The sequence below is a fragment of the Clupea harengus genome, chromosome 18, assembly GCF_900700415.2.
Source record: "Clupea harengus chromosome 18, Ch_v2.0.2, whole genome shotgun sequence".
NCBI lineage: Eukaryota > Metazoa > Chordata > Actinopteri > Clupeiformes > Clupeidae > Clupea > Clupea harengus.
The window spans coordinates 24514245-24526941 of record NC_045169.1 but is presented as its reverse complement, the minus strand read 5'-3'; the positions used below and the strand labels follow the sequence as shown (position 1 = coordinate 24526941).

Here is a 12697-nt window from a genome sequence, read left to right as displayed (position 1 = left end):
CCTTACAGTGACTGACATTAATTACTTATGGCCTGTAACAAATAAAGGAGCAGGTAATACATTAAGAGGGCTAATATAATTCATTAAGTGAAAGTCAGTGAGACGTGATTATAACTGATGGAACAGACTGGGAAATCTACACTGAAACCCAAATACAGAGACTATGCACTAAAGCAACATTTAAAAAAGGTAATCCACACTCCCAATGTCAGGGAGGTCAGGACTCAAAGGTAAACAAGTGATCATAAATGAGGTGGAACAGTACATCTATAAAGATAATATTAGATTAGATTCAACTTTATTGTCATTGCACAGAGTACAAGAACTGAGACAACGAAATGCAGTTTAACATCAAACAAGAAGTGCAAAAAAGCAGAATTTGTGCATATGTATAGTGTTAATATATAAATAAATAAGATATATACAGTATGAAATAGGATAGATGCAGTATGAACAGTATTGACAGTATAACAGTGGCAATGAATACGTTAAGATATGCAGTAGAAGACTATGAACATGAGCAGCGATAGCAGTAGGTAGATATGATACAACAATATATAGTGCAGGTGTAAGTACAGTGATGCTAGTAGTAGAAGTTATATACAGAATAAGGTAAGATGCATGATATGATATAAATACGATGAATACACTATGGAGAAGATATGTATATACATAGATATAAATATGAATACACTATAGGTGAGAAATTTACAGTAGTGAAGGTGGAGGAAGGTGTGGTTGTTGTCCAGGTGGGGAAGGGCGGAGTGTAGTGGCGTGGAGATGGCATAGTAAGCGTCGCTGATTGGGGGGGTGGTTTTGATGGGTTTTTAGTCTGTTATGGCCTGGATGCCTTGCCACATGCGTCGGAGGTCGGAGTTGTTTTTTAAGTGCTCCTCAATTTTTAACTCTGCTTGGCCTTCTTGATGCCCCTCTTCAGGTGGATGAACTGTAAGCCTGAGCATCACCTGATCGGAAAGCAGTGTCATGTGCCTTCAGCAGTAGGTGGACCACTCTGTTCATCCATGGCCTCTGATTAGGGAATGTAGTAATTTGTTTGAGGGTGGTGACACTGTTGATGTGGGTGAGTGGTGGTCAGACTGTCCTAGGTGGGGGAGGAGGACGGCTTTGTATGCATCAACCATGTTGGTATAAACATGGTCAAAGGGGCTCTATAGATACAAGTAGAAGACAACATGCATTGAAATAAATAAGTTTGTCTATATACTTCATCCTTTCAGTCAGGTACCAGCCATTTCATTCTTTATCACTCTTCTTTCAAATAAGGGAACACAGTATTGTGTTTAATGATTCAGGGATTATTTAGGCAAAAATACTGTGGATCTTTGTATCGTGAGGTTGGTCTAAAGGTTGTGGCATCACGATGGGCCAGCTAGCAGAGGGGGTGTGGTGTTCCTGTGGAGGTCTGGCTGCCACACCACAAGATGGCTGCCATTTGCACTACATCTCCCAGAATGCAGCAGGACCCACCAGATGTAGGTGCTTAAGACACCTAACTGAAGGAGCATTTAAGACAGGTGGTGCCTGTTTTGTGGGAAAGAGCCACGAGAGAGAACCGAGAGCACCTGACGTGCGTGTGAAGCGCTTGCTAAGCCGCAACCGGAAGGGGGAAGGATAGCCCCAAGCCGGAAAGGACCTGGACAGACAAACTGAGAACCGACAAGGAAAGTAACCTGAAGTTTATGTTTATTGTAAAACCCTGAAGGAAGAGGGACAAGGAACATTTTGTGGTGGACTTTTGAGTTGGGTGTGAAGAACCTCCCTTTGCCTTAGTTTGAAGAGAATCCTTAGTTGTACCTGTTTGTGTTGAGTTTTCTGAATTAAAGCCGTCTTTTAACCTTCCCTGCCAACTGATTCCTCAGTTTACTGCACTGCCCACCCTGCAACCTGTTACAAGGTATACTGTCACTATTGCAACAGTACATTGATAAGGAGCAAACAAGGTAAACAGATCACTGATACTATCCTAGTTATCCTTCTCATTCCTGTTCAGAGGTTTTCATATACATATATGACTATAATGAACATTTACATTTTAGCAGATGAACTGAACTAATTTAGGCTGTACTTTTATTAATTATGTACATTCACTGTTACAACTGCGATGCCGCCTTTGTGTGCAAGGTGGAAAAGGTGCTCTCCTAAATAAACATCCTGTCTGTTCACATTCAGATATATCAAAATACATAACACAATGGCATAAAGTCAATCAATCTATACTCTTGTAAAGGTCCCTGTTCAACCAGCAAGAAGGCATATCGTGTGACATTTTTCATGCTGTCACATGCTCATTGTCTTGGACTGTTTGGTGGAAGCATGCATCGCATTTAATGTGAGTGATTTAGTGTGAGTGGGAATGGTTTAGTGTGTGAGGGTTTGAGTGAGTGAGTGTGATATGATTTTCTCCTCACACGTAGGGGGAAAAGTTAGGTGTCATCTATGCAAATTCTGGGAGGAGTTCTACGGTACATACATGTATGTATACAATATGTAATGTAAAATGTTTTTGAAGTAAACTAAAGAACAACTTAACTTACACTTTTAGCTAAATTAATTTCACAACACTAAATAAGCACTATAAGTCTGCAATTTAATATAGTTTTTTCAAAGTACACTAAAGTACCTTTTAAAATGAACTAACATTAAAGTACCCGGTTTGTAGGTATACTTAAAAGCATTTCTAATGAAGGGAAATTAAAGTACCCTTCTAATAAAGCATGCTAATAGTGTATTTGCAATTTAGCATACTTTTTGAAAGTACATTGAAATAATTATTGAAATCTACTCGGAGGGGGGACCCATCTGCTTGGGGCCAGTCAGGTAGAGAGATAGAGGTAGGAAAGGAAGGGGGCAGAAGAGAAGGGAAGAGAGAATCAGGAGGAAGCGGATGAATTCATACACATAAAAGACGATGTAACATATTATCACACATGTGGCATACATACATGATACATACATGATTCCTAGAAACATAGTGGAAGGTATATACATGAAATATATTAAATTAAAAGTGGACACAAATGGAGAGAGCCAACTTTCAAAGTTCATACAGCCTTATCTTGCGTTTTCCAAGGGGCCAATTTAGACTTTGGATGATAAATGTAGCTATCCAGTATTTAGTCACTTATTGTGGCTGGTGTAACCAGACTGTCTGGAAACTGTACACAGAGAGAACATCTGAACTGTCCATTAAGACCAAATGTAAGATAAAAGACAATTACTTTGAGTGCATTATTATAATTCCTGCTTGCAATGTACATGTTACCACTTCTTTGACCTTTAAACCTCCTTTTATGCTATTCTTGCTCTGCATGTTCTTATTCTATATGGTTTTTTAAAATGATTTTCCTTTTATTCTTTGTATCGCAAGCTAGTCAGTCAGTAGGCTGTTATTATTACCTGTAAATGACAGTTGAGACATTTCTTGAGACATTTCTTGGGAATTATCAACCAACAAATCAATAGAGGTAAATCATTACTTTTCAAATATGAATCAAGCAAAGATGGACTGAGGATCTTTTGTTGAAAATGTGACTGTATTTTCATTGTTAAATGCTAGACAATGAAGCAATAATTAACAGTTCTGGTACATTTTTGAGAACAGACTTGCCAAACCAGTCTGAAAGGTCAGTAGACCATAAACGACAGAAGAGATATTTTTTTATCAATACTTGGGAATTTTTAACCAACAAGCCATAAACAGGGAGTTGTTAGTGGGTGACTAAGAAAGTGTCGAAGTAAACAGGGGTGTGGATCCATAGTCACTGATAGAGAAAATCTGAAGATTTGAGTGAGAATACATTACTTTTAGTGAAAAATGAATTATTATACAAGTTTGAAAGAATTAACAATTGAACCATATTTCTTGATTAATGTTAATCGATTACAAAAGCAACCAAATATACTCAGCATTGGCTGCACCATGAACCACAAGACACATTCCCATAGATGTGGGTTTCTTTAGTTGCCCAGTTTAGCCTACTACTGGATACATCTGCTACAGCCAATAACATGTTCTGACTTTTCAACAGTGAGACTATTTTTCCAAACCTTTGTTTACACTTGAAGCCCTGTAGGAAATATAATGGTTAGGTTTCCTTTTGTGTTTTGTATGCACACATCTGTATACAGCAGGGGTATCAAACTCCCGGCCCGCGGTCCAGATCCGGCCCAACAAGCGATTTCATCCGGCCCGCCAGCTCCTTAGAATGCTGCAATAAGTTCCATTGCTTTGAATGGGCCACCCCAACGTTTACCGCTGTCATTGGCAACGGGTTTTGCGCTTCTTATTAACACCTTTTATATCATTCCATAAGTAGTCCAGTTAATTAACGTAACGGAAACTTAATTTAATCGATAATGGGTCATTAGGATGAAACAAACACTGCTGCGCGTGTTATCAATTAACAGGTGATAATGTGGCTAATCACAGACTTGTCCCACAATGACACCCCACTGTCTCCCCTTCCTGTCATTACCTGTGTGGGATGTGGTCTCGCCCCCTGCCCCTGTATTCTAAATGACTGAATGGTATGAATGCCAACACGTAGTGGATAAGGAGTATTTCCATTTAGGTCCACTCCATTTTCCAACCTAATGTTACTGTATGGACAACATAAGATAGCTAGAATAATAACATTTCCTTTTAATAGTTACTGTAAGGTTATCAATTACTCTGTCATTTCAAAAGTTAACTAAACCAACTTGGCTGTCTCTGAATAAGTTAGCAAAGAGGTTAAAACCTTTTCAGATTCAAGATATCTTGTTCACATTCCCACACACAGACACATAATGAAAGCCTACCACTGTGTGACCCAACAAACAACCTCTTTTGGCTTGGGTCATGTTTGTTAACTCCCTCATGCACTCAATTCAATTCAATCCAAAAAATTGTCTCTAGGCGCTTTACAGAGCCCAGAGCCTGAGAGACAGCGGAAACTGAAATCTCCCTTTTAACAGGAAGAATCCTTGAGCAAAGTGGGAACCCATCTGCTTTGGGACAACTTAATTGTTCCGTGTGCCAGGGCCCCCAGCAGTTAGTTAGTTCCGATAACAGAACACATTGACCGGTCACAGAATAGTCTCTGGAGCTCCTCCTAGTTGTAGAGTCAGTGCAAGGTGCTAGATGTATTGAACAGGCATGGGACAGTCCCTTGAGCTCCCCCTAGTGGCACTGGCCAGTATTGGTACACGGCCTCAAGACTGTTCAGGTTGAGCTACACCTGCGTCTGAGTTTTAAACAATAATCAGTAATCCCATACCAAAGTTATAACGACATGAAAAATGAATGGAAGAAATAAACTGACTTGACTTTAAACAAACCGGCCCCTAATTGTCATAGGGCAACCAGCAAACAAGTTCTGCACTTATGGTTAAACATGGTAAACTTAATTTGTCATGCCAGCTGTTGATCAGTTTCTAAAGCATAATGGCTAATTGCTAATGATATTCTTATAGTCATTAGAACCAAACAATAAACCAGATGATTCTGTTTGTGTGCTTTATAGATGCATTATGGATGAGTTAGTCAGTGTTTACATCTGCTCTTATCATCCAGTGGAGTAGTTTGGACTAGATATCTAGCTGAATTCCATAGAAGGCCTACTTACCTTTGTAATAAAACTTGTGTAAATGAGATTTTTCAGATTTTAATGTTTAGTATTCCAAAGCCCTGTTGTAGATCAAATTGTGTTAATGCAAAAATAAACTAATCTGTTGGTGGTTTATTATATGAGCTTGCAAAAGAAAAACAAAAGTGTAGTGTGGTTAATATATGGTGTGAGTTACAGTTGGGAAATAGCTGTAGTCTGAGGAAAAAACACTTTCACTTGTTCAGTGAGTTTGATTTGACCACACTATACATCCTCTAAGGGTTCATGACGATCAGGACTAAGTCAACCCAATGATGTAATGCTATGAAAGTGGAGTGACAGATGCCCCGTTTGCTCTTATAAGGGGTGGAGTTTTCTTCCCCTCCACACAGACCTTTCACACGTCCTTCACACGTCCTTCACACACTTGCGCTGTTTGCAAGACTGATTTTCAAGTAGACGGGATCCACGCTTTGCATACTGAATAAGACAGTAATGGCAGGTGAGTGTAACTTCTTCAAACTTAAGTACATGTTCATATTTCAAATTGACATATCAAACTGAAGATCCATATAATTGAGCAATATGACTCGAGTGAGAGTGGAGTTGGTAAAGGATATCCCTTTACTGTGATGCTGCAGGTACTCACAGCCATGGATCAATTCTGATTCAACTCACACTGAATCACCCACACCAGCACACACTAAATCACTCACTCCAGCACACACTAAATCACTCACACTCACACCAGCACTACTTTGCTCAGCATTTCTATATCAGCCAGTGCAAAAAAGCTCATACTGTTACAGCATGGTGGAAGGGGATCAAAAAACAAGACATTTGGTATTTCCTGAGAATGTAAATGTAAATGTAAATGTAAATGTCTAATGTTCGTTATCTTCTCTCTGAAGCATGCTGCAAATTCCCCACATTTGGAGGTGGAATTATTGTTATTATTAAGTTGAATTATTTCCGCATTTCTCCATGGAGCTTTGTGTTTGGCTAAAACCTTTTTTAGTTTCAAATGTGCTAAAGGGTCAAGTGCTGTCCTTAATTTTGTATTGAGACTGAGAGTAGTTACTAGATTATTAACACATGATGGCCCCACCTCTGGGGTTTTTGTACTAGTTATGTTCATTATCACTTTGAAATTCTCAGCAGCTGCAGAGTTAAGATAATGTTTCTAAATAAGACATTCAGCACTATTTTTAACTTTAGGTACCAGTGCTGTAAAAAAAAAAAAAATACAAAAGTGGTCAGAAAGAGCAAGGTCACAGATAGACAGTTGTAAGACCCTCTATAATCACTAGATCAAGGGTGTGGCCACGGTTGTGAGTTGGTTCAGTAATGTGTTGAGTAAAGTCCATGGAATTCAAGAGATTCATAAAATCCCTGGTCTTTGAGTCGTTCCCATTATCAACTTTGATCCACTGAACAGTCGCCATCACCATTCACTTTCTGCTCCCCCATTCATACAACCACACTTCCTACATATATTTGCACAATTTTTAATTTTTAACTTAATTTAATATTCCTCACACTTTAAACTGCTGCTAGCTCTTCGTGTGTTGTTGTTACTTGTTAATGTTATATGTTATAGTGTTATATGTTATAGTGTTATAGTGTTAAATGTTATTTTTGGTATATGTTACTATGTCACTTTGTTATCTGTATCTACTGTATCTACTGTTGAAAAATTGCTTTGCAACACCCACAACCGTCGGAGAACCATAAATGAAAACGAGTCCGTCAAGGCAACTCCATAACGGAGTCATAGAAGTATATTTCGACCTTAAAGCTTTCAAATCTCCTAAACCTCCTCTCCAGAGATTCACTGCAGTGCAAACAATTTTGAATGAACTTCAATAATTAAGCTTCAAAAGGTTCTTAAGTATGAAACATATCTATTGACTTTGCTAGTATTACTGCAGTGAATAATTATAACTAATTTCACATGAAAGAAAGAAAAAAAAATTCTCAGTGGAAGCCTGTCATAATATATTTTCCCATACTGGAAATTTTTGGACTATACAAAACTATTAAAACTCCTTTTGTTTTGTGAAAATAATGCCTTTGCCTTTAATGCCTTTGCCAACATCAGTGAACTCTGGCAGATTGTATTTCTCTTTTAAAAATAGATTTTGTATAAAAATAACATTATTATTTGACCGATAAATGAAGTATTAATTAAATTAAGTATTAAATCATTAAACTTATTACAAATCCAGGCTTGTCACCCCCGTCAGACATGCATCACTTCTCTCAACTCTGTCTGATTAACATTTTGTTTATTTGTTAGTATGATATTTCATATTTGTCAAGGAATTGTAGGTCATGGGTAACAAGAGTATTGTGTTTGAAACATGAAGGAGAAAATTGATGTATGTTTTAATTTTTGGAGGTTAGGGAGGTGGGGAGGTTATACCAAAACAATCTCTGTAAATGAATATATGTTTAATATATACACATGCAGTGTAATATGTCATAGTATGAAGTTTAACCGTTTGGCCTCATGTTTTGTCCCTTGTCTCAAAATGACTGAGATATATCATCTTGTTTACAGGTTACAATGTGCGTAAAATTTGTTAACATATTGATAAAAAACACACTATATCTGATAGGTGAAAATTCACCCTAGTTACCTCAGGACTCCGGAGCTGCATATAAGTATATTTATTAGACAAACAACAATTGCAATCGGGCTCAATGATAAACAAAGCAATGATAAACACATCGCACAAGGTTTATATAGACAGAAGTTGAGCGTTCAGCAGAGATACCCACGTGGTGGATTTCTGACGTCCGAGGCAAGGATGGAAGTTTTGCAAGGTCGGAAGAAGCACAGTTCGACCCTTCTTATCACTTCTGGTCTAAACATGCTCTTGTACATATGCAGACTAAGTGGCACCTAATATTCTAAGTTACACACACGCAGAAACACAGAAAAGCCATGTTCCTGCTTTCATAAGCACTTGATTCATACAAGGAATATATTAATACAAGGCACTTGATTCATATATTCTTAAGTAATTAACAGTGCTTGGAAATTATCTCCATCAATATCCATTTTTTTTATTTCACTGCAAGGGATCAATAAACATTACCTTATCCATTATGACTATTTTATTTTTGTCTATATGTGAATTTATCATATTGTGGAAATTCTCCATATTTTGATAATGTCTTATTTATCCTCTAAAGGTCTTGCTGAAAGGAAGATCTTGCTGGTAGGAAAAACGGGAGTTGGTAAAAGCAGCACAGGGAACACCATCTTAGGAAAGAAAGCTTTTATGAAGATGTCTTCTCCATCCCCATGCACAACTACATGGGTTACAGAAGAGACGGAGATAGAAGGGAAAAGGATTAAAGTGATCGATACACCAGGATTTTTTGGAACAGATGACCAAAAGTGTAACATGGCAAGTAGTATTGTTGAGTGCTCCCTAGGCTTTCATGCTGTGGTCATCGTCCTTCGAGTGGAAAGATTCACAAAACACGAGGAGGAAACTGTGGAGATCCTCACAAAGAATTTGAGTGAAAAGATCTTCAAATATGCAGTAGTCGTCTTCACACATGGTGATGACCTTGAAGGTCTAACCATTGAAGAGTTTGTGAAAAAGAATGACAAGCTGCATACACTCATAGAGATGTGTGGAGGTCGCTGCCATGCCATTGACAACAAGCACTGGAACCATAATCCGTTTGGGTATAAAAGCAACAGAACTCAGGTGGGCAAGTTGCTGAATTCCATTGACAAGATGGTGGAAGAGAATGGAGGCGAATGTTACACGAATGAGTTCCTCCAGGCAGTGGAAACAGATGTACAGAAGAACATGGAGAGCATAAAGAAAGAGAACAAAGGAAATCTCCCTGAGAAGGAAATCAGGGAACAAGCCAAGAAAAGAGTTTGCTCTAAAATTATGGCAGCAGGCTGTGCTACAGGAGTGTTGCTAGGCGCCCTGCTCGGGATTCCCGTGCTGGTGGGAGCAGCCGTGTACCACGGCGGCAGGAACCTGAAACAACTCCTCCTCATCCTGAAAGAATTATCGGATCAATCCGATGCAAAATCATCCAAAAATGCAATGGCAGCAGATATACAGGAAATTATAAATAATATGCCAGATTTAACTGTAGTATTAGGTGCAGTAGGCGGGGGTAAAACAGCACTGCAAGCAGGGGCAGGGGCAGTGGGAGCTGTAGCGGCGGCTGGAGGTGTGATGGTTGCAGCTGGTGCAGTGACAGGAGGGGTTATAGGAGCGAAAGCAGCTGAGGGTGCAGACAGTCCAGGAGAAGCTGCAATAATGGCCACAACTGCTGTCTTTGATGAAGTTAGGAAATTATTTTGAAGGATGCACCTTACAAAAAAAGGATATTGAGCTGAAATTTGACAACTGTTGTTGAGTCTCTTTTTCCTGGTTCATTCAAGTCTATCTATCTCAAGTAATCGATTTCCCCTGATTCAAATGTTTGATGTTTTCTTCTCACAACCCTTACAGTGATTTAGCTAATTCTTTGCTAATTCTCAACTTATTATTTACACAATACATACCGCATACTGACTTCCTTATCTTATATTTTGATGAATGCAAATCAACACATTTAAAGCACCACAAATCAGAAACATCTTAAATGCATCAATAATTGATGAACGTGGAATCAATGTACTGTAATAAGTTCTGTAATGATGTCATGAGGAAAATGTCATAATTTGTCTATTACACTAATTCAAAGTATTATACACATTATTTGAATGTCAATTGTGTATTATTATATTAGATCACCATAATACAACCTAAACTGAATATAAAAAAATATATTTGTACTTAATTACAAACCCAATGATAATAAAGAAGTCCTTACATGATGTACTTGGATAATCATACCTATGTCTTGGTCTTTAGCCTACACAGTCGGGGTGCATAACGCTGGGGGTGACATAACATGAATACAAATGCAACACCAGCATGATATGATAGATAACTGTTGAAAATATTTATGTCAGCAGCAAAGAAAGCAATTACTTGTAAATGGTTACAGACCGACTTACCTACTGTGGATAATTGGATAAATATTATTAAGGAGATCCATGAGATGGAGAGACTAACCTTTCTATTACAACTGAGAAATGACTTGTAAATCGGAAGATGGACAAAATGGATTCTGTATTTGTTTAAGTAAGGTTGTGATTGTTGGTTGACTGATATTATTTGCCATTTCTATTTCCTTCTTGCTGCTGTATAGTATGTAAATTCTTACCCATGAATGCTGTAACGTTTGTCACATTAAAATAATGTACAACATGGATGTTGTCCTGCCTACACTTAACTTGTACTTGTATATTTGTCCAGGACCATTGTTTTTTTGACAGAAATACTTAATAAAATCTAAGTAACAAAAAAACTAAACAAATGCACCACCAGCGTTTAAGTGGAAACACAACCTTAAGGACATTAGATTATTTATCCGTCCTCAGGACACCAAGTGCACCCAGTGCATGACGTGGAATCTTTAGGAGGTGACACAACACGGCCATCATGAAACTGAAGTCAATGGGTTAATAGTGCATAACAACTAACATGCTAACATGCTCATCACGCCCGCTCCTGTAAGGTTCAACCCCGTCCAGAACTGGCAGTCTCCATCTGATTATCCTGATTGTTTTGGATCAAAGGTATCCCTATCCTACTGAAAGACACATACTGAAGGTTTCATCCAGATCAGATTCTTTTGAACAACCCATTTCCCCGAAAAGTGACACCGTGGTTTCTGTATTTCTGTTGGATTGGTAATAATTGTGTTGGGTTTTGGGGGAATGTTCCTGAATTTATGTAGCCAATGCTACTTATGTAGCTTCTGTATTAGCCCATGCTACTTATGTAGCTTCTGTATTAGCCCATGCTACTTATGTAGCTTCTGTATTAGCCCATGCTACTTATGTAGCTTCTGTATTAGCCTATTAGGCACATCATCTCTTTTTTTGCTGCTTAGTGGTTAGTTCCCAAATTAATACTGGTGATACAGTAACTGTCATTTTACTCTAATTCGCCACAAACTGTACCTTCCATACCTTCCAACTGCACAAAATGCTGCTTCAGTGGGTTTTATTTGTAATGATAGTGTACACTGGGAGTGTATTCAGTTCAGGCACCTGGATTTCAAAATTTGTCCAGTAGATGGCGATCATGTGTAAACAAACTCTACGGAGTTGCCGGAGCATGTAGGTATAGTCAGTTCAGCGTGTGTGTGTGTGTACTCACCTGTGTGTGTGTGTCTGTGTGTGTGTGTGTGTGTACTCACCTGTGTGTGTGTGTGTGTGTGTGTGTGTGTGCCTAAGTGAAATAACAGTAAAACGGTTTGTGAAGTGAATTGTGTCACAAATTCAAGCACTTGTCAGAGAGAGAGGAAGAGAGGAAGAGAGAGAGAGGTAGGAAGAGATAGCGAGAGAGAGAGGTTAGAAGAGAGAGAGAGGTAGGAAGAGAGAGAGAGGTTAGAAGAGAGAGAGAGAGAGAGAGGGGTAGGAAGAGAGAGAGAGAGAGATAGGAAGAGAGAGAGAGAGATCGGAAGAGGGAGAGAGAGATGGAGGAAGAGAGAGAGAGAGAGGTAGGATGTGAGAGACTTAGTCGTGCTTGTGGGTGTAACTTCATTTGTCTTACTCTAAGGGTGTGTTGCCCAACACTCTATTGGCACACTGACTCAATGGCAATGCCTGTGTTCGCCTCCCCCGGAAAAATCTCGCCCACCAAATAAGTTCATATTTTCTCGAATGTCTAAATGATTCCTCATTGCATTGCATCGTTCGCCAGGCCTGATCAAGTCTCTGGATTATATACTGTTGCTGTTGATCGAAGCTCACGCTAGTTTAGGGGGGAAGAAAGGACATCTTGCGTCTCCCGTATGAGAGCGTGTGGAGAACGAGGAGGAGGACTGTAGTGCTGTAGAAACACAGTTTGCGTCTCCTATAATATCATCATATTAAATGTGAACTGTAGTTGTTTTTCTCTAGTGTGCAGAAGATAGTGAACATGTGAACATTTGTGATAGGCTGCAATAACAAGAATCTATCTTTTCCTTCTCAAGGGATGCAGCCA

At 38.8% G+C, this 12697-nt stretch overlaps 1 protein-coding gene across 2 annotated transcripts in view; it reads left to right on the top strand.

Moving 5' to 3' along the window:
- Positions 1 to 12697, top strand: part of LOC105898408 (heavy metal-binding protein HIP-like) — a 249655-nt gene that overhangs the window by 61620 nt on the left and 175338 nt on the right. Inside the window, exon 1 of one of the 2 annotated variants that reach the window (XM_031584928.2) lies at positions 6082 to 6111. The exons of the other annotated variant lie outside the window; for it this stretch is intronic. The gene's annotated coding sequence lies outside the window, so the exon portion shown is untranslated. Of the gene's footprint in view, positions 1 to 6081; positions 6112 to 12697 lie in introns of those variants that run through there. 2 annotated transcript variants of the gene reach the window in all.